This window comes from Bubalus kerabau, chromosome 2, assembly GCF_029407905.1.
Source record: "Bubalus kerabau isolate K-KA32 ecotype Philippines breed swamp buffalo chromosome 2, PCC_UOA_SB_1v2, whole genome shotgun sequence".
Classification (NCBI taxonomy): Eukaryota; Metazoa; Chordata; class Mammalia; order Artiodactyla; family Bovidae; genus Bubalus; species Bubalus kerabau.
In genome coordinates this window covers 199986637-200009187 of record NC_073625.1, presented here as the reverse complement: position 1 = coordinate 200009187, position 22551 = coordinate 199986637, and the positions used below count along the sequence as shown (strand labels likewise).

Genomic DNA, 22551 nt, shown 5'->3' with positions numbered 1-22551 from the left:
TGCTCTATTTTAAGCTCCAACATCAGACACAGTGCAGGCTCACAATGTATTAAAAAATGAAGAGGCTTCACTTTATCATAGCTCAATCTTACTCGCACCAATTTTTCAAGGAGAATTTTTTTTTACTCCTCTACCACGAAATAAAGGCTTTAATCTTAGCTCCTGATAATCTCTATTTTGCTGTATAAAACATAAAACATTTTGGCTTTCTAGAACTAGAGACGAGGTGAACAGTAAATAATTTTCATTGGTTCAAATAGACAATATCTTTCTTTAAAAAAAAATAGCTTCCCTGCTTTTGAGACACCTTTATTTTATTTATTTTAATTTTTAAAAATTTATGCATTTGGGCCGTGCTGTGTCCTCGCTGTTGCATGGACTTTTTCTAGCTGTAGATAGGGGGGCTTGCTTATTCTTCACTGCAGTGATTGGGCTTTTCATTTCGGTGGCTCCTCTTGTTGCAGAGTACAGGCTCTGGGGCCCAGGCTCCAGCAGCTGCAGCGGGAAGGCTCAGCAGTTGCGGCTCCTGGGCCCTGGAGCACAGGCTCAGTAGCTGTAGTGCATGGGCTTAGTGCACCGTGGGATGCAGAATCGTCCCAGAAGAGGAATCGAACCAACATCCCCTACACTGGCAGGTGGATTTTTTACCACTGGACCACCAGAGAAGTCTCTCAAATACACATTTCTGTACAAAAAAAACATTTTGAAAAAATACATAATCAGAAGGTACTTGAAGGGTTTAAAAACAAAGCCTGTGACTACTTCCTCTAGACTCAGATTCTCAACAAAGCTGTAAACTCTGCGGCGGCTCTCAAGCCCACCAAGACTCTGCACAGCCTGCCTCAGCTCAGCCAGCTCCTTAGAGTTAGCGCCTGCTAACTCAGTAAACCCCTGTGATCCTAATTCCTCCTGAGGGTCTGCTTCCCAGAGGACCCAGCTAACACAGGTCAGCACAGAGGTCAGAGCTGACATGTTCCCACAGCAGGGCTACATCTAGATTCTGTGCGGCAGACCTCTTCTGAAGCTGACTCTCCATCTTTCAAGGCCATGTTTCCTCACTAGGGGTGGGGGAGAAGGAAGGAGTTGGCGTGGGCGGTTGTCCGTATAAGCGGATGAGGAAAAGGAGGGAAGGCGTCTAAGGGATTCAAGAAGATTCAGCCACGAATCACCCAGTGAAGATTCGTCAGGAAAGCTGAACACCAGGAGAGAGAGAAATAATAAGGACTTTATTTAGGGGTATGACCTTTTGCGATTCGTGGATCTGGTTACGCAGCCTCTGTGAGGCTCCATGTCTGGTGTTACAACCTGAAGCCCACAGCGGGTTGTTGGGAAAAGAAGAGGGAGATAATAAAGTGGCTCTTTATCAGGGCCTACCCCCTTTCCAGCCCCGTGCCTTGGTCACAGAGCTCACCGTGCACTTGGTTCACGCGTCAGGAAAGTCAAAGAGCTCCAGGGGCAGGTGGAAACTCTGCAGGCCCAGCTGGGGCGCCAAACCAGTCAGGGGTCCCGCTCGGAGCAAAAAAGCTCATGATCCACGTCACCTGGTGCCTCTACACTCGCCCCCGCCCCCCGCAAAAGCCCCCAGTTCCAGCCCCTCCACATAAAAGCCACATGGCCACTGTTTCCAAATCTTGGAAAAATTGTGTTTGTGGCCCCCTCCTTAAACATCTCAGGAAGAAAATTCTGGAAAATGTAGTCCAGCATTGTCAAGTTGACATTGTATAAAGCCAACATAGGATATACATGGAAGAGTTATATTAGGGTTCTCCAGAGAAACAGACCTAGTGGGATATGTGGGTGGATGCATAAGAGAGTTAGATAGATAGAAAATAAGGAATTGGTTCATGTGATCATGAAGTCTGACAAGCCCCAGGATTTGTCCTCAGCAAGCTGGAGACGCAGGAGAGATAATTATGTAGTTCCAGTCTGAAAGTTGGCAAGCTGGAGATCTAAGAAAAGCTATATTTCAGTCCAGGTATGAACACAGGAGCAGACCAGTATCCCATCTTCAAGACAGTCAAGTAGAAGACATTTTCTCTTACTCAGCCTTTTTATTCTATTCAGACCTTCAACTGATTGGATGAAGACCATCCACATTAGGGAGTTCAGTTCAGTTCAGTCACTCAGTTGAGGTCCAACGCTTTGTGATCTCATGAACTGCAGCACACCAGACTTCCCTGTCCATCACCAACACCCAGAGTTTACTCAAACTCATATCCATTGAATCGGTGATGCCATCCAACCATCTCATCCTCTGTCATCCCCTTCTCCTCCCATCTTCAATCTTTCCCAGCATCAAGGTCTTTTCCAATGAGTCAGTTCTTCCCATCAGGTGGCCAAAGTATTAGAGTTTCAGCTTCAGCATCAGTCCTTCCAATGAATATTCAGAGTTGATTTCATTTAGGACTGCTTTGATCTCCTTGCTGTTCAAGGGACTCTCAAGAGTCTTCTCCAACACCACAGTTCAAAAGCATCAATTCTTCAGCGCTCAGCTTTCTTTATACTCCAACTCTCACATTGGTACATGACTACTGGGAAAACCACAGCCTTGACTAAATGGACTTTTGTCAGCAAAGTAATGTCTCTGCTTTTTAGTATGCTGTCTAGGTTGGTCATAGCTTTTCTTCCAATGAGCAAGCGTCTTTTAATTTCATGGCCAAAGTCATTATCTGCAGTGATTTTGGAGCCCAAGAAAATAAAGTCTGTCACTGTTTTCACATCTATTGGCCATGAAGTGATGGGACAAGATACCATGATCTTAGTTTTCTGAATGTTGAATTTTAAGCCAGATTTTTCACCCTCCTCTTTCACTTTCATCCAGAGGCTCTTTAGTTCTTCACTTTCTGCCATAAGGGTGGTGTCATCTGCATACCTGAGGTTATTGATATTTCTCCCGGAAATCTTGATTCCAGCTTGTGCTTCTTCTAGCCCAGCGTTTCTCATGATGTATTCTGCACAGAAGTTAAATAAGCAGGGTGACAATATACAGCCTCGACGTACTCCTTTCCTATTTGGAACCAGTCTGTTGTTCCATGTCCAGTTCTAACTGTTGCTTCTTGACCTGAGTACACATTTCTCAGGAGGTAGGTCAGGTGGTCTGGTATTCCCTATCTCTTTCAGAATTTTCCACAGTTTGTTGTGAACTACATAGTCAAAGGCTTTGGCATAGTCAATAAAACAGAAGTAGATGCTTTTCTGGAATTCTCTTGCTTTTTCTATGATCCAACGGATGTTGGAAATTTCATCTCTGGTTCCTCTGCCTTTTCTAAATCCAGCTTTAACATCTGGAAGGTCTCGGTTCACATACTGTTGAAGCCTTGCTTGGAAAATTTTGAGCATTACTTTGCTAGCGTGTGAGATGAGCGCAATTGTGTGGTAGTTTGAACATTCTTTGTCATTGCTTTTCTTTGGGGTTGGAATGAAAACTGACCTTTTCCAGTCCTGTGGCCACTGCTGAGTTTTCCAAATTTGCTGGCATATTGAGTGCAGCACTTTCACAGCATCATCTTCCAGGATTTGAAATAGCTCAACTGCATTCCATCACCTCCACTAGCTTTGTTCGTAGTGATGCTTCCTAAGTCCCACTTGACTTCGCATTCCAGGATGTCTGGCTCTAGGTGAGTGATAACACCATTGTGGTTATCTGGGTCATGAAGATCTTTTTTTGTATAGTTCTTCTGTGTATTCTTGCCACCTCTTCTTAGTATCTTCTGCTTCTGTTATGTCCATACCATTTCTGTCCTTTATTGTGCCCATCTTTGCATCAAATATTCTCTTGGTATCTCTAATTTTCTTGAAGAGATCTCTAGTCATTCCCATTCTATTGTTTTCCTCTATTTCTTTGCATTGATCACTGAGGAAGGCTTTCTTATCTCTTCTTGCTATTCTTTGGAACTCTGCATTCAAATGGGTATATCTACTACCAGGGAAGAAATGTTCTCAAATTCAATTTCCACAAGAGCCAGGCTAAGTGAACAGGGAAACACCATAATCTTCATTTAAAGGGAATCCATCATAAGAGGTATCTTATGATATAATAGGTAAAAGTCTTGATGGAGTTAGTTTCAAAACTATGTGAAATGCCTCTGGTTTTATGGAAAGAATTCAAGATTTGGAGTTGGAAAACTTGGATTTAATTTCTGGCATTGCCACTTGTGAGCTCCATGACTTTGAAATGGAGAAGGAGTGTTATGGACCCTCAGATTCCTATGTGGAAGCCCTAACCCCAGTGTGATGATATTTGGAGATGGGGCTTATGTTAGATGGGGTTTAGATGAGGTCATGAAGGTGGGGCCCTTATAATTCCTTATAAAGGATTAGTGCCCTTATAGGATACACCAAAGAGCTTGTTCTAGCTCTCTCTCTCTTTTCCTTCCCCCTCCTTCTGTCTCTGCCACATGAGGACACACACAGAAAGACATCTGTCGTCTGCAAGCCGGAGAGAATCTCGCCAGAACTTAACCACGCGGACACCTTTATCTCAGACTTACAGCCTTCAGAAGTGTGAGAAAATAAATTTGTTGTTTAAGCCACCTAGTCTATGACATTTTGTTATGACAGCCCAAGCTGACTGGTAGAGGCAGGCATTAAATTTCTCTGAGCTTTAGTTCCTGATTTGTAAAGTGGAGATAATTATACCTAAGCTATAGGGTTATTGAGGGAGTCAATAAAACGATATATAATAATAATTTTTAATAAATGGCAAAAATGGTACAAATGCATGGTCTTGTTCCATGATGACTTATATAAAAGTAGTTAACATCTGTAGAGTACTTTGGAGATTATAATATACATTTAGACACTTTAATTTGGTGGTTAAAACAACTGTAGTAGGTACACAAAACAGATAGTATGCTCATCTTGTTGTTGAGGAACTGGAAACCACAACTAGAAAACCAGGCCTTCTGACACCCAACCCAGCAGTATTCCCACTCTGCTCTTGAAAGTTTCACTCAACTTTAACAAGACACTAAAAAGGTGTGATGAAGCCTGTACACAAACATAAGAACTATTCTCCCTGGCAACTGCCCACTATATCTCCTTCCATTCAGAGCTCATATGATGGGTGGTATTGATTTGTTTCTGGCACAAGTAAGAAGTGTAGGTACTCAGATTAAGAAAGAAGGTGAGAGATTCCCAGACTTCAGACAAAGTTCCCATAATCAAAACAGCACAGTACTGGCACAAAATCAGACATACAGATCAACTGAACAGAATAGAGAGCCCAGTAATAAACCCATGCACTTATGATGTTAATCTATAGCCAAGGAGGTAACCCTATAAATGGAGAAAAGACGGGCTCTTCAGTAAGTGCTGCTGAGAAAGCTGGATAGCTACATGTAAAAGAATAAAATTAGAACATTCTTTAAAACCATACACAAAAATAAACTCAAAATGGATTAAAGACCTAAATGTAAGTTGTCCTTGTTCAATCACTGAGTCATGTCTGACTCTCTGAGACCCCAGGTACTGTACTGTTGACTGCACCAAAGCCTTTGGCTGTGGATCACCACAAACTGTGGAAAATTCTGGAAGAAATGGGATACCAGACCACCTGACCTGCCTCCTGAGAAATGTGTATGCAGGTCAAGAAGCAGCAGGTAGAACCAGACATGGAACAACAAACTGATCCCAAATTGGGAAAGAAGTACGTCAAGGCTGTATATTGTCACCCTGCTTACTTAACCTATGTGCAGAGTACCTCATGCAAAATGCCAGGCTGGATGAAGCACAAGCTGGAATCAAGATTACCAGGAGAAATATCAATAACCTCAGGTATGCAGATGACACCAGCCTTATGGCAGAAAGCAAAGAGGAACTGAAGAGCCTCTGGATGAAAGTGAAAGAGGAGAGTGAAAAATCTGGCTTAAAACTCAACATTCAGATAACTAAGATCATGGTATCTGGTCCCATCACTTCATGGCAAATAGATAGGAAAACAGTGAAAACAGTGACAGACTTTATTTTCTTGGGCTCCAAGAAATAACTGCAGATGGGGACTGTGGCCATGAACTTAAAAGATGCTTGCTCCTTAGATTTTCCAGTTGTCATGTATGGATGTGAGAGTCGGACTATAAAGAAAGCTGAGTGCCGAAGAACTGATGCTTTCAAACTGTGGTGTTGGAGAAGACTCTTGAGAGTCCCTTAGACTATAAGGAGATCCAATCAGTCCATCCTAAAGGAGATCAGTCTTGGGTGTTCATTGGAAGGACTGATGTTGAAGCTGAAACTACAATACTTTGGCCACCTGAAGCAAAGAGCTGACTCATTTGAAAAGACCCTGATGCTGGGAAAGATTGAGGGCAGGAGGAGAAGGGGACGACAGAGGATGAGATAGTCGGATGGCATCACTGACTCAATGGACATGAGTTTGGGTAAACTCCGGGGGTTGGTGATGGACAGGGAGGTGTGGTGTGCTGCAGTTTATGGGGTCGCAAAGAATCAGACATGACTGAGTAACTGAACTGAACTGAACTGCTCCTTGGAAGAAAAGCTATGACCAACCTAGACACCATACTAAAAAGTAGAGACATTACTTGGCTGACAAAAGTCCATCTAGTCAAAAGCTATGGTTTTCCCAATAGTCATGTATGGATGCAAGAGTTGGACCATAAAGAAAGCTGAGCACTGAAGAACTGATTGTTTTGAACTGTGGTGTTTGAGAAGACTCTTGAGAGTCCCTTGGACTGCAAGGAGATCAAAGCATCAGTCCTAAAGGAAATCAACTCTGAATATTCATTAGAAGGACTGATGCTGAAGCTGAAACTCTAATACTTTGGCCACCTGATGGGAAGAACTGACTCACTGGAAAAGACCCTGATGCTGGGAAAGATTGAAGGTGGGAGGAGAAGGGGACGACAGAGGATGAGATGGTTGGATGGTATCACAGACTCAGTGAACATGAGATTGAGAAAGCTCCAGCTGGAAGTTGGTGATGGACAGGGAAGCCTGGTGTGCTGCAGTCCATGGAGTCTCAAAGAGTCGGCCATGACTGAGCAACTGAACTGAGCTGAGCTGTACTGTAGCATGCCAGACTTCCCTTTCCTTCACTAATTTTTATTGTTGGTGTTGTTTTTTTTCCCTTTTTCGTTCACTGATTCCTAAAATGTTGATGTTCACTCTTGCCATCTCCTGTTTTACCACATCCAATTTACCTTGATTCACAGACCTATCATTCCAGGTTCCTATGAAATATTGTTCTTTGTATCATTGGTCTCTACCTTTACCACCAGACACATCCAAAATTGGGCATCATTTCCACTTGGGCTCAGCCTCTTAATTCTTTCTGGAGCTATTTCCCTGCTCTTCTCCAGCATACTGGACACCTACTGACATAGGGGGCTCATCTTCCAGTATCCTATCTTTTTGCCTTTTTATACTGTTCATGAGATTCTCAAGGAAGGAATACAGAAGTGGTTTGCCATTCCCTTCACCAGTGAAATGTAAGACTGGATACTATAAAACTCCTAGAGTAAAGCAGGCAGAACATGCTTTGACAGAAATTGCAGTAATTTGGGGGGGGGGGCAGGGGTAGGGGACCTGTCTCCTAAAGTAAAGGAAATAAAAGAAAAAAATATACAAATGAGACCTAATTAAACCTAAAAGCTTTTGGAGAGCTAAAGAAATCTTCAATAAAACACAAAGACAATCTATTGAATAGGAGGAAATACTTGCAAATGACCAATAGGAGATTGATATTCAAAATATACAAATAGCTTATACAACTCAAAAAAAGAAACCCAAACAACCTGATTAAAAAATGGGCAGAAAAACTGAATATTTCTGTTTCCAAAGAAGAACATGTAAACAGTCAACAGACACATAAAAAGATGCTCAAAATCACTAATCATCAGGGAAATGCAGAACCACCATGAGATATCACCTCACACCTGTCAGAATGGCTATTATTAAAAATACAAGACATAACAAACGCTGTCTGGGATATGGAGAGAAGGAAACCCACGTATACTGTCGGTGAGAATGTAAACTGGTGCAGTCATTACAGAAAGCAGTATGGAGGCTTTTTAAAACACAAAAATAGAACTATCATATATGACTCAGCAATCCCACTCCTGGGTATATATCTGAAAGAAAGCAAAAAGACCAGTTCTAAAAGATATACACATCCCAATGTTCACAGCTACATTATTTATAATTGCCAAGATATGGACGCTACCTAAGTGTCCATCAACAGATGAACAGATAATAAGACATGGTATGTACACAAACACACACGCGCGCACATGCACGCACGCACGCACACACACACACACACTGCAATACTACTCAGCCATAAAAAATGAATTTCACCATTTGCAGCAACATGGATGGACTTGGAGGTCAATATGCTAAGTGACTGGAGAAGGAAATGGCAACCCACTCCAGTATTCTTGCCTAGAGAACTCCATGGACAGAGGAGCCTAGCAGGCTGCAGTCCATGGGGTCACAAAGAGTTGGACATGGGAATACAAAACCACCTGACCTGCCTCTTGAGAAACCTATATGCAGGTCAGGAAGCAACAGTTAGAACTGGACATGGAACAACAGACTGGTTCCAAATAGGAAAAGGAGTACATCAAGGCTGTATATTGTCACCCTGCTTATTTAACTTATATGCAGAGAACATCATGAGAAACGCTGGGCTGGAGGAAGCACAAGCTGGAATCAAGATTGCTGGGAGAAATATCAATAACCTCAGATATGCAGATGATACCACCCTTATGGCAGAAAGTGAAGAGGAGCTAAAGAGCCTCTTGATGAAAGTGAAAGAGGAGAGTGAAAAGGTTGGCTTAAAGCTCAACATTCAGAAAACGAAGATCATAGCATCTGGTCCCATCACTTCATGGCAGATAGATGGGGAAACAGTGGAAACAATGGCTGACTTTATTTTTGGGGGCTCCAAAATCACTGCAGATGGTGATTGCAGCCATGAAATTAAAAGACGCTTACTCCTTGGAAGGAAAGTTATGACCAACCTAGACAGCATATTCAAAAACAGAGACATTACTTTGCCAACAAAGGTCCATCTAGTCAAGGCTATGGTTTTTCCAGTGGTTATGTATGGATGTGAGAGTTGGACTGTGAAGAAAGCTGAGCGCTGAAGAATTGATGCTTTTGAACTGCGGTATTGGAGAAGACTCTTGAGAGTCCCTTGGACTGCAAGGAGATCCAACCAGTCCATTCTGAAGGAGATCAGTCCTGGGTGATCACTGGAAGAACTGATGCTAAAGCTGAAACTCCAATACTTTGGCCACCTCATGTGAAGAGTTGACTCATTGGAAAAGACCCTGATACTGGGAGGGATTGGGGGCAGGAAGAGAAGGGGATGACAGAGGATGAGATGGCTGGATGGCATCACCAACTTGATGGACGTGAGTTTGAGTAAACTTTGGGAGTTGGTGATGGACAGGGAGGCCTGGAGTGCTGCAATTCATGGGGTCGCAAAGAGTCAGACACGACTGAGCAACTGAACTGAACTGAACTGATCCTAAGAGTTAACCCTTCTTCTGGAAAATTCTTACTGCCCCTCAGGTCTCAGCACAACCATCTTCCCCAGACCACCACATTTCCCCTCCTCCCAGGCTAGTACAACCCCTTGTCACGTGCTTCCACTCCATCTGGCAATATTCTGCTTAAAGTTTCCTCCCGCCAGGCTCCACAATGCAGGGGTTGTGTCTGTTGGGTTCACGGTGAGATCCAGCATGGAACCGGCCACACGGTGAGTACACAATAACTGAATGAGTGAACAGCCCACTCTAAAAGGGAACACAGAATCCGACTGGACACGTGAGAGCCCAGTAAGATCCCGTGAACTCTAATTTGACACATTTTCTTTCCCTAACAGTAACTCTGCAGTGGAGAAGCTTGGCAGATCTACCTTGGCCACGTGATCAAAATTAACATTGTCAGTAATAAGACATATCAATATCATGTACCCCCTGATAAGATGCACTGAGAAAAGCACCTCATCGCTTCTGTGGTATTCTTATCAAAAAGTCATAACCTCAGTGCAAGCATGAGAAAACATGAGACAAGCGCAACTTGAGGGCCATTCCACCAAATAAGTGCTGACTGGCCTGGACTGTTCCAATGTATCACAGTTATGAAAGACCAAGACTGAGCAACCGTCACAGATCAGAGAGACCACGGGGACACGGCCACCATATGCCACGTGGGGTCCTGCATTGGGTCCTGAGACAGTCCAAAGGACATTCGTAGGGAAACTGGAAACATTTGAATAATGCCTGTCGATTATATAATAATACTTTACTCATGCTAATTTGCTATGGATAATAGTGCTGTGTCTATGTGACATGTTAATATTAGGAGTAATTAGGTAAAAGCTAACGTTTCCCCAGGTATTTGTTCAGAGACCGAAAACCTTAAGCACCACGTTTAGAGTGCCTCCTCTTGCCTGAGCATCTGCACTGGCCCTTTAGTGCCCATGTAGGAAGCCCATCCCCTCTGCCCACCTGTCAAGGCCCCTTCCAGCCCAACTGCCCGTGGGAGCAGAATGAGGCGGGTTCCGGGGTCCCCAGCGCTCGTCTTATCTGTGTACTCACTCACCCAGTCTCCTGGGGACAAGGTCTTCACCTCTTCCGCTTCTGCCAAAGGCATGGTCTCTCTCCAGCTTTATGTGGCTCAGAGGTCATGAAGGCCTTCCAGAATTTGCCCTTCCCAGGGCTGATGACTCCTTCTTCTCCCACGGCCTGGCCCTTGGATGAATATGTGTCCCATGGCACAGCTTAATCATGCGTTGTTAAGTCTTACCTTGCTCATCCCCTGTGATCCCAAACATCCCCTGTCCAGCCTGCTTTCAGTTGATTTTTCCAACCTTATTTCTCTTCCCCATTCACGTTATCCAAATTTGAGCCAAACAGGATGCCCATCGCATACTCACTGTGGTCTTATCCAGCACCCAGCAAGGGATCTCACACACCAAAGGAAAGAACCCCAGTTTCCCTCCCAAGTCTTGGGCAGTGATGCTCTCCCAACTGGAAATCAGTGAAGACTTCTCCTTTGTCTCTTCGTACACATTTCCACCTCTGTTATTAAGGCCTAGTTCAAATACAGCTGTCTATTTTTGGCTGTGTTGTAGGAGATGCTGTGGTACGCTGCCCAGATGCCCTCTGCCAGGCCCGTGCACCCATGCCCCAGCTTCCCTGAGGGTTGACTGCAAATAGCTCACAGATGCCTCCCTTGTCCTGAGAATAGACCTCAGCTGGCAGGATCCCCTTGTCCCTGGAAGTGACTCCCCCAATCCAACCAGGGTAGCCGACAGCTAACAACTGAATGATATGAAGTGCAAAGAGCCAACCCGCTTGTCTCAACGGGGAGAGACTGTGGAGCTGTGGATGCTACAGAGCTGCCATGAGTCAGGCCAAGGCTGCTGAGTGCGTGTCCTCGCGTGGCTTCTTCCCCTGTCTTATCTGCCTGCACACCCTCCCTTATAGGTTTCTCCTGAAGTACATTTCCTCAATAAAGGACTTTCATGAGAATTCCCATTTCAGGCCCACTTCTTGGAACCTGACCTAGAGCATACAGGAAACCACCAACATCCAGCTAAAGGTGGGCAGAGACAGTTATAACGTGTCTGCAATGTGTCATGGACAGCAGCTATTTCACAGGCATTATCTCGTTTAATCTTCTCAACAATCCTATGCCTTGGAATTGCTAATCGCTCGTCTGCAGAAAGCATAACTGCAGAAAGGCTTAAAGTTAAAATCAGAGTCGTGATTTCAACTCGTTTCTGTCCTCTCCACCACACTCAGCTGGTCACTCGCATAACCTCAACTCTCAGAGGAACTCAGTACCTGTTCCTGAGCAAATAAATGAGCCACAGTTAGGCTGTCTCAACTCCATCTATACAGTTTACAGTAGCCTGTTGCTTCGTCCAACTTAAAGAAATTGGAGCCAGTACTGTGCTAAGAGTAGGCAGCTGAGTTGTAACCTGGGGGAAACTTTGTAAGACCTGTTCTTTCGGATTCCTTCCCGAGTTTCTCTGTCTTGGAGATAAAGATCTTCCTTTCTCCCAGGTATAGAGAGGACACCTCTCACATGAGGGTCTTATGACCTTCTTCAGGGGAAGGTCAAAGAGTTCTTATATTCCTTCAGCAGAAAATATTCAACCCACCAAGGTGCCATGTTTGGGGGTGGCATATCCTGAACACCCCCAGCGCCCCTTCCCTCACCAAAACCCTGTAAGAAGAGCTGTGCTGGGGAGAGAAGGGCAACAGGGGAAGGGTAGCTGCCTGGGACAAGGGCGGTGGGGGTGGGAGCAGGGGATCTTAGAAGAGCCTCGGGGGTCTCGAGGAACAAGGGAAGGGTCATCTAGCAAGCAGGCGAAAAGGGAGCGGAGGATGATCTCAGTCTCCGTCTGAGAGGACGTCGAGGGGCGGCGTGGGTGTGAGAAAGCGCTCAGCATGCTCGGGACGGCCGCAGCTGTGAGACGTGGTGTGCAGGCGAGCCCAGCGGGGAGACACACGGGAGAGGCAGCTGCGGGTCAGGAGCCCGCGACGGCCCGAGGAGGAGCGCGAATCCGGAGGGCCCGGCCCGCAGCAGCCCGGAAGTCCCCTCCCTCTTCCGCGAAGGCGGGCTGGACGCAGTGCCCGGTGAGACCGCTGAGACCCTCTGAGATTGTGCAGCGAGAAGGAGGACGTGTCGGCTCCTGGCAAAGGCTCAGCCCAGCGCCCGCCCGCTCAACGGGACTGCTGGCAGACAGCGCCAGAAATAAATACCCAGCTGTAACAGAACCAAGGCACGGGTGTTTTTCAAGTAAACAGCCTCACTTCACCTCACCTGAACTCACATGAATTCTCATTTTGTCCTGCTGGCTGGAAACTGCCGCAGGAATGCAGGAATTTACTGATAAGGTGTCTCAGTTGGAAGGAAAACTGAGCGGCACCCTCTTTGGTCCTTTATCGTATGTTTTAAAACACGAGGGCTAGTTCTTAACGGAAAACTCAAACTGGGTATGAATTTAAGCCCAAAGGGGTAAGAAAACTGTTGAAGGTTAGTTTCTGCAGAAGCTGGCTGGAATCAATGTCCCAGCCCACATTCTGGAGTCCAAATATTCTTTAAGCAGGAAGTTTTTCGGTTCCTGATTTCTTACCTCCTTGAACAACAGGGGGCCCAACAGTTTAGAGAGTCTCATAAAAAAGATGTATACTTTTACATAGGCTTGAAGACACTAGAAAATACTGTCTCCCTTCAATGTCATATGATGGAGAACCATTATTAACATTTCTAAATAAACCGTTTTGCCTGGCACGCAATTAATGAGTTGTATTCACTAGTCACGTGGTTCTAAATCCTTTATTCCCAAAGGTCTGTGCGACAGTAAATGAACTCTGCTCATTAATCCTGGTGACCTGTCTGAGAAGAGATGGGGAATAATAAGAGGAACCGGAACGTTCCTTGTGATTGTACTGAGAGCAGACCGCAGGAAGACCCCGCCTGGTGCAGCAGCTGGGACCCCAGCAAAGCCCGTGCCTGGGCCTTTCCGGCCTTCTCTCCCTGTACTGCGGTCCGTCTACAGCCAACCCGAGGCCGGCACAGCCCAGGGGCCCTGGGGAGTGCAGGCCCCTCCGTCCGCAGCCTAGTTCACTGCCTTACGACAAAGCAGGAAGGTCTCGCTCCCCTCGCCTTTACTGTTCAAATAATTACCCGGGCCTCCAAAACCCCTGTGGATCATTAATCGGTTATGGACCCTGGACTTTATCCCAGCCCGCCGTGAGCAGGAATGCCCAGTGGGACTCCAGGGCGCAGAGCCAGAAGAGGGAATTCATTACAGGCACCCGCTGTCAGCAAGGTCTTGATTTCAGATCCCTAAACCTAAGGCAAGGCTCAGAAGCCACACAGCCCAGGGGGCTGCAGGATTAGCTTTTCCCGGGAGCTGCTCAGTAATGATAAAAGTTTAGATGGATAACCGTGGAGGTAGAAAGAACATAGCCATTTTCTCTTTTGGAAAAGGAGCCCCAAACGAGTTACTCTGCAAGCTAGTATACAACAGGCCAATTCTCTTTTCTTTTTTCCTTCTTTTATTTATTTTTAATTTTTAAAAATTTTCTTTTTTTTTTTTTTTGGCTGCGCTGTGCAGCTCGCAGGGTCTTAGCTCCCCGACCAGAGATCGAACCCTTGCCCTCCTTAACAGTGAAAGCATGGAATCCTGGCAGCCCCTGGACTGCCAGGGGAATTTTCTAAGGCCACTTTTTCTTTAAAAAAAAAAAGAAAGAAAGAAAATGCAGTCCTTGTCATGATAGTCTGTGTTATCCTAACTAGAATCTTAGACTTTGAGGTTTGAAAAAGTGCTTTCGAGGGCTTCCCTGGCAGTCTAGTGCCAAGAATTTACCTGCCAATGCAGTGGACACGGGTCCCGTCCCTGGATGCCACATGCTGTGGAGCAACTATGCCCACGCGCCACAACTCGTGAGCCCAACGTGGCAACTCCCAGAGCCCACGTGCCTGGAGCCCACGTGCCTGCATTCTGTGCTCTGCCACAAGGGAAGCCACGACGAGAGGCCTGCACACTGCAACGAAGAGTAGCCCCACTCGCTGCAACTGCAGAAAGCCCACATGCAGCAAGGACGACCCAGCATGGCCAAAAACTAATAAGCACATACGTAAATCTTGTTTTTAAAAATGCTTTCGCGATGATTTCACTTAAACAGGCCGTCTTACAGATGAGGAAACTGAGCTCAGTGAGTCCACACGACTTACTCAAGACCCTCCAGCGAGTCAGTGTCCCCAAAACTGGACGAGGAACCTCCAGGTCCCGGCCTAGTCCCTCTGGGGTTGCAGGTAATATGCTGGCAAGAAGCAGAGAGCAAGGGAGTTACCATGGCCCATCCTCCCCGAGCAATTGTCATGCAATAATAATTCATTAACACATTGTTTTTATATGAAAATATACATGCTATTTTTTAAATTAAATTCTAAAGATTTAAAACAAGTCTCTTCGAGGAAATTCCACGCTTGTGGTAGTGTTTAAAGCTATGTTCTTGAGCCATGACACTGGTGATATGCCATCAGTATGGAAGCCACATGTGGCTATGGAGCATCTGAAATAGGGTTGATAAGAGTTGAGCTAGGCTGTAAGGGAAGACAGACTTCAAAGCCGTAGGTCCAAGAAATAATAAAGTTTCTCAATAACTTATTGTGGTTACATGTTGAAACGATAATATTTTAGGTAAATTGGTTTAAATAAAGTACATTATTAGGGCTTCCCAGGTGGCTCAGTGGGGAAGAATCTGCCTGCCAATGCAGGAGACACAGAAGGCACAGGTTCAATCCCTGGGTCAGGAAGATCCCCTGCAGTTGGAAACGGTAACTCATTCCAGTATTCTTGCCTGGAGAATTCCATGGGTAAGGTACATTATTAAAAGTAATTTCACCTGCCTTTTTCTCTTTTTAAAATTTATTTTGTTTTTTTTTTATTTATCTTTGGCTGTGCTGGGTCTTCATTGCTGCATGTGAACTTTTTCTAGTTGCAGCTGAAGTGGGGGCTACTCTCCAGTTGCATGTGAGTTTCTCATCGTGGTGACTTCTCTTATTGCGAATCTCGGGCTCTTGAGCATGGGCATCAGAGTCGTGGCACACGGCTACAGTCGCCCTGCAGCATGGAATCTTTCTGAACCAGGGATGGAACCCATGTCCCCTGCACTGGCAGGTGTATCCTTAACCACTGGACCACCAGGGAAGTCCTTTTCTTTTAGTGTGGCTTAATAAACTGGAAGTTGCATTTGGGCTTGTATTATCCCTCTGTTGGACAGTGGCCGGACTAGAGGGTGGCTATTAGGGCTGCTCAATAGCCGGCTTCTTTCCTTTTCAACACATGCAAAGAGTGCAGCTCCCTGACCCCAGCGAAATTAGGTGTGGTCGTGTAGTTGGCTTTGGTCAATGACATGTGAGTAGAAAAGACACACGTTCTCCTGGGCAGCACATGTAACTGCCCACGCGGGACATGCGAACGCCTTCCAAGGAGCTCATGGACATGAATGTGGATACTAACCGTCGTCAAGCTGCTGTGAGCGGAGGCTCCCACTGACGTGCCTAAGATCTGGAGTGTGAGCTCAAAATCAACTTTTTAGAAATACACAGTGAGATCTGGGGATCATTCACTCCTGTAACATCACCTAGTGCTAGGGAGTGAAAGTCGCTCAGTTGCGTCTGACTCTGCAGCCCTGTGGACTGTAACTCACCAGGCTCCTCTGTCCATGGAATTCTCGAGGCAAGAATACTGGAGTGGGTTGCCACTCCCTCCTCCAAGCATTATCTAACACATCCCTAAATATAACTTTCTGGCGTAAAGGTGTGCGGAGAATTACGCCCTGGCAGCATCTCCCAAACCTGCTTCACCACAGAACACTCTGAAGGTGTGATTTATTGACAGGAGACTAATTAGAGCTCATGCATACCCAGATTAGTGAAGACAGCAAAATTTAGAACACACAGATCAGGTAATTGAGCCAAAGATCAAAATTTGACTTGTATGTTTTAGTCAATAAAACCAAAAGTTAATCACTTTTATGTTAAGAATGAACAAACCAAAATCATTTATTTTACTTTTAAAAATATATTTCATCAACATTTTTTATAAGAATAATATTTTGTGACTTTTTAAAACTTGGGTGCCTGCTCAGTCTCAGAAATACTGTTGCTGATCAAGGATAACACCTCGTATGTTCTTAAATTTTGTCTTTACAACATTATGATCTGAAAAATGGTCACCTTTACCAGAAAAGGAAGAACAATATGATCACTGTGATTTGCTGTATTTGGGGGTTACTGAAACAGACTTCTCCAAAATTCAATTATTTCATCCTGAATAGCTCACTTCCTTCTTTTTTATTTTAGAAAGCAAAGTCTGTGATTTTTCATTTTCACTTTGAAGGATTTACTTTTTGCTTGTTTTAGACTGACACAATTTGCTAACCACTGAGCCTGCTTTTGGTTTAAAACTTTCTTTTTTCAATCTCAGATCCTCAGAGAGCAGGGTTATATAAAAATATCGTGTATTTTTACATGCAATGAGAACTATTATTACAAATTATTTTTATTGAAATATAATTACTGCAGTCTCTTAAAGTGGTTTTTAGTATATTCACAAGTCATGCCACCATCGGGACCAATTTCAGAATATTTTTATCACCCCACAAAAAACCCCATCCCCGTGAGTAGCCACTCAGCACGTCCCTCTCCCCCCAGCTCCTGACCACCGCTAGTTAATTTTTGTCTGTATGTATTTGCTGTTTCTGGATATTTCTTACAAGTGAAATTATACACGAAGTGGTCTTCCGTCTGGCTCCTTCACTTAGCCTAATGTTTTCAAGGTTCATCCATGTTGTAGCACGAGCCAGTACTTCCTTCCTTTCCACGGATGAATATATTCTGATGTGTGGAGAATCAGAACCATCACGTTCTGTTTGGCCATTCATTAGCTGAGGGACATTTGGGTGGTTTCCACTTTGGGCTCTTATGAATAATACTGCTAGAAGCATTCCTATCCACGCCTTTACACGAAAGTATGGTTTTTATTATCTTGGGCCAAATTACAATTTTAAGATGAAAAATAATTTTTACGACAAAATGCATTACATAGACTTGGGTGTTCTTTCAGCAAAATGGGGCTTCCAGGGTGGCTCAGATAGGAAAGAATCTGCCTGCAATGTGGGAGACCTGGGTTCAATCCCTGGGTCAGGAAGATCCCCTGGAGAAGGGAATAGCAACTCACTCCAGTACTCGTCTGGAGAATCCCATGGACAGAGGAGCCTGGCGGGGTACAGTCCATGTGGTCTCAAAGGGTCAGACATGACTGAGCGACTAACGCTCACTTCTTTTCACAGCAAAATGCAGACTAAACGTCCTGCATCCATGCATCAGGCTGGGTGACCTCCTGGGGAGCAAGGGCATGAGGGAAGACTTCCACCACATCTGTTTTGGGCACAGTTAGTTCAGGCAGGAGCCTTTTCTTCAAGCCCCCATGACCACCACCACCCTCGACTAGGATCCACCCCGACTCTGCATGCCAGCAGGCTCCTGAACATCCTGGCTGTCATCCTGCTGCGATGAGACGGAGGGGGCCCTGAACAAGATCTTGGATCACAGAGGGCCGTCACTCATGCCACAGGCTTGAAGAGCATGGTGCTCTCCTCTCTGGACCGCAACAGGAGGCATGGACAGGCCTGTACCTGGCTTTGAGAGGGCCTCCTGGGCTGGAAACCGTACTCATTCTGGTGAGAACTCCTGGTCTCTCCCAGGTACGCTGCACCCTTTCAAGTGCTTCCTCCAACATCCGCTCCCAGTGTATTTCTTCCATCCCCGGGGTTCTTTTAAACTATCCTGCTTTTCACCATCTTAGCAACTGTCTACCTTTTACCAGCACATGTTGAATTCAAGAACTAAAGTATGCATTTTCTTGTCTTGGGGGGCCTCTGTCCACCCAGAGGAGAGGGTGGCTCACGTCTGGCTACCTGGGTTGGGGGAAGGAGGAGGTGAAAAGCACCCCCCCCCCCACCAAAAGAACCTGATTTCCATAACAATGTTATCCTACAACAGCAGGGAGCTCAGAAATGCCATACCGTTTCTTAATAATAAATTATCCCATGAAACTAAAAACAACCACAGATTTGATGCTTTTCTTAGACATTTAAGACGAAAGACATTGACCAGTAAGTATCCTGTGAATTTTCCCCCACCTGGCACAAACGTAGCCCTCTAGGGCACCCTGTTTTGGAGATGAGGCCACCCAGAGCATGCAGCCACACTAAGGATCTATCTTGAGCTTTAGATGTCTTCAGCTGTCCCAACTGAGGAATCAGGCTGGCGAGGTATGTTGCAGAAACAAAAGACCGCAAACTTGAATGGGCTTGCAATAAGGAAGGTTTATTTCTCACAACGTTATACGCCCCCGTGGCCTGTTGCAGCTCTGTTCCGTCTCACCCTGACTCCAGGATTCCCAGGACAGCAATTCCTCTCTGGGACATTGCCCAGAAGGAAAGACACAGCAGGCTGAGCCAGACACTGGCTCATTGCCTCGCCCAGAAGTAACACACATCACTTCCTCCTGTATGTCATTGGCCAAAGCAAGTCAAGTCTCAGAGCCACGGCCAAATTCATGAGGTGGGGACGCACCTCTTGTTTGGAGGGGCACTACAGTGAGGAGCCCTGAATTTCGGCAAGCAATAAGTAAGTCAACTGCAGGACCGGAGCCAGAAAGCCCCACAAGAAATGGAACCGGGTGCGGGTCCTAAGTCACCGAGTCGCGCCTTCTCTTCCCCTCAGTCTTTGAGACTATACAGGTCCTTCTGTACCGGGATCACATCGCCTGGTCAAAGCCACCCCATCCCACCGCATCATCTTCCTCTAACTTTGAATCTCACACAGTAGCAGTCGGGGTCTCAGACTCTTCCCTCTGAGAACGCCCTCGGCTCCTTCCTTGCAATGAGCACAGTGCTCCGCTAACTGCCTGTTCTACTCCCTACCCAGAGGCAATGTCAAGGGCAGGGGAGCTGTCTCAGGAAGCGGCCACGTGGCGAGCTCCAACCCCAGGCCAAGTCTTGGAGGGCCCCAGAAGGCTGAGCCACCAGCTTTCTCTATTCATGATTTCCTCCATACACTGATGTTAACTCGTTATATTATATAGAGTAAGTACCACATCCTGGATATAAAACTACACAATCAACCAACCAAAGTCAGCAGGGGATGTATTAATAATAAGTTGAAAGGACTCAACAAGTTCTCTCAAACATGCATGCTTTTGTTTATCATCTTAAATCTAAAGCCCTCCCTTTCTCTGATTGCTATATTAGTTAACACTGCACGCATGGTAAGCCGCTTCTGTCGTGTCCGACTCTTTGAGTGCAACGTGAAAATCATGGACAATAGCCTATGGACCATAGCCCACCAGGCTCCTCTGTCCATGGGGATTCTCCAAGCAAGAATTAAGATGGCATTCACTTGCAAATAACAGTGTGCCTGTGCGTTCAGTCACTCAGTTGTATCTGTCTCTCTGCAACCCTATGGACTTCAGCTCTCCAGGCTCCTCTGTCCATGGGATTTCCCAGGCAAAGATACTGGAGTGAGTTCCATCTCCTCTTCCAAGGGATCTTACTGACCCAGGGATCAAACTCACGTCTCCTGCATTGGCAAGCAGATTAGGCAGGCAGGAAGTAGGCAAATAACAGAACCCACCCCCACCCCCACCCCCTCAATTGGTGACTTAAATGACTAGGTATTCAAGGGAGTTTTTTTGTTTTTGTTTTTTTTTAATTTAACGCTGCCTTCTAAGTTAAGCAGAGCTAGTAGCAAAGTTCCATGATGCTATCAGAGACCCAGGCATTTTCTCTTTTCCTACTCCTCCATCTTTAATAACCTGGAAAAGGAAATGGGAACCCACTCCAGTGTTCTTGCCTGGAGCATCCCATGGACAGAGGAGCCTGGCAGGCTACAGTCCATGGGGTCACAGGAGTTGGACACAACTTATCGACTAAACCACCACCATCTTTAATAATGATTTTCACGTTGCACTCGTCAGTTCACAGTCCTCAGATGGCTGCTGCCCCTCCAAGCCTTATGACTGTGTGGAAGGGAAAGAGAAAGAATGGCGGGCAAGGGGCTTCCCTTCAGGAGGCTGTGCCTTTTCTTCAGGAGGTGACACAGTCGGGGCTGCCCCCTCAAGAGCTTCTGCCTGTATCTCACTAACCCGAAGTGTGTCGTGTGTCCCACTTGCCATAACAGAGGATGGAAAAGAAGCATTTCAGCTTTTGCCACCTTTGCAGTTGAGACAGGTAAGGGAGACGGGGGTTAGAGGTTGAGTTTGAGTAAGCCAGCCTACAGTGTCTGCCGTGATCTTTCTTTTGTGGGGCTTCAGCTAGTTATACTACTCTTGGTCTGGTCTGTACAATCCCCACAGTGCCCCTACTCCTGTGCTCAAATGAGGTATCTGATTAGATCACACTTATCTCCTGTGAAACCTCACGATTATACTCTTGGGAGTGGTAGCTTTCCCAGCTTCCTTGTTTGACACCTCTGCATTCCTCCCTTGGTAAATACCCTAATGCCAGCTGGTTTTCATCCAGGTGTGTAGCTGTATTAATCTTAGGTGATCAAAATTACACAAAGAAATAGACGCTTGCTTTCTATTATACATTAGAGACAGTAGCTAATATTAATCTGATCCGATTTTTCACTAGCCTTGTACTCTTACTTCTATTCTTGGTTCAAGCTTATTTTTCCTCAGGAAAAAAAATCCTTTTTTCTTTATATGAGGCTACTAATGTCCAAAATACTAATTGTACCTGATCACACTTAAATATTTTATTTTCAGTTTAACTCCTCATGATTTGACTTCCTAATGTGTACCAATATAGCCCATGTTAAAGGCCTGATATTAACAGGGCAGGAAAGAGTTTCTTTGTACTCCTTCCCTAGAGAAGTGGGAATCTCTAGTTAGATAAGCAAGGAAAACCATTTTAAGTGTTCCTTCCCTAAATAAAAAATTTGCTTTAAAATAATTTGCTGTGTCTTATCTAGTAGAACTACAAGTTTGTATAACAACTTTTTTGCAAAAGTAGTACCACACTTTCAAAAAGGGGTTGGACAAATAAGAACCTACAAATTCAAACAATCTGTGTGTTAAAGCCAATAGTAAACAAAGGCTAAGAAGGAAAGGCAAAGTCAAATATAATCATGTCAAATATGTATGACAGTGTTATTCTTTCGATTTAGTGAGATGCAGGAAAATATAGGGAAAGAAGAAATGGATTCAAATTTCAGTCCTGAACACAAACCTCATGCACATTTACATCTGAGCGTCCCATCGGCTCCACATAACAGCGTCATCTGCAGTGTGCCTGTCCTCACCTAATTCCCGCAGCAGCATCGTGCCCCTCTGAACTTCCGGACGGCCTACAACAGATACGCTGATGGTCATGCTGAAGACAGCACAGACTGTGCTTTAGCACGTCCTACAGGGGCCTCTGAAAGCTTCCGTCCAAGCCAGCTGGCAGTCACCTGTTGCTCCTTGTCTTCTCGTCCTTCTCTTCACTGGCCAGAGTGCCGACATGATGGATGGAACTGGAGTCTCTATCTTGGACCACAAGGTGCCCTTGAGACTAGATGTCACACATGGTGGACCTATTAGACCCAAGCAACCCTGAGTCAAGGGGGACTTCCTGGAGCCATACCTGCTCTGGACTCCCCGCCTCCAGGCGTTTATACGATAAAAAAGGCAACTTCAATCGTATTTATGCCACTGTTGTTCTGTGCATAAATTCCATCAAGCCTGCAGAGATACACTCAAGGAACAGTTAGAATATGTAAACGCTTCCTCTGTATTTTCATGTCCCCTTCATGGGTGATCTGGCTCTCCTCCATTCCCATTGCCTCTACAGGAAAGGGCGACAGAGCCTCTGGAACCTGGCAAGACGGAGAAAAGTTGCCCCCGGTTGCTCAGGAGCCCTGTGGGGAGAAGACAGGGGAGCATGGGCTGTGAGACCCGTGTATCCTGACACTCCACTCCAGGACAAAGCCCCAGAGGGTCAGGATACACCG

The 22551-nt window shown here is 45.5% G+C and overlaps 1 long non-coding RNA gene across 1 annotated transcript; it reads right to left on the bottom strand.

Moving 5' to 3' along the window:
* Positions 1–409: 409 nt before the first annotated feature.
* LOC129645055 (uncharacterized) lies at positions 410–22149 on the bottom strand. Its single transcript, XR_008711144.1, has 3 exons — positions 22012–22149; positions 21789–21906; positions 410–685 (listed from the first exon to the last, which is right to left on the bottom strand). It is a non-coding gene; the product is annotated as an uncharacterized LOC129645055 (long non-coding RNA).
* Between the last annotated feature and the right edge of the window lie 402 nt (positions 22150–22551).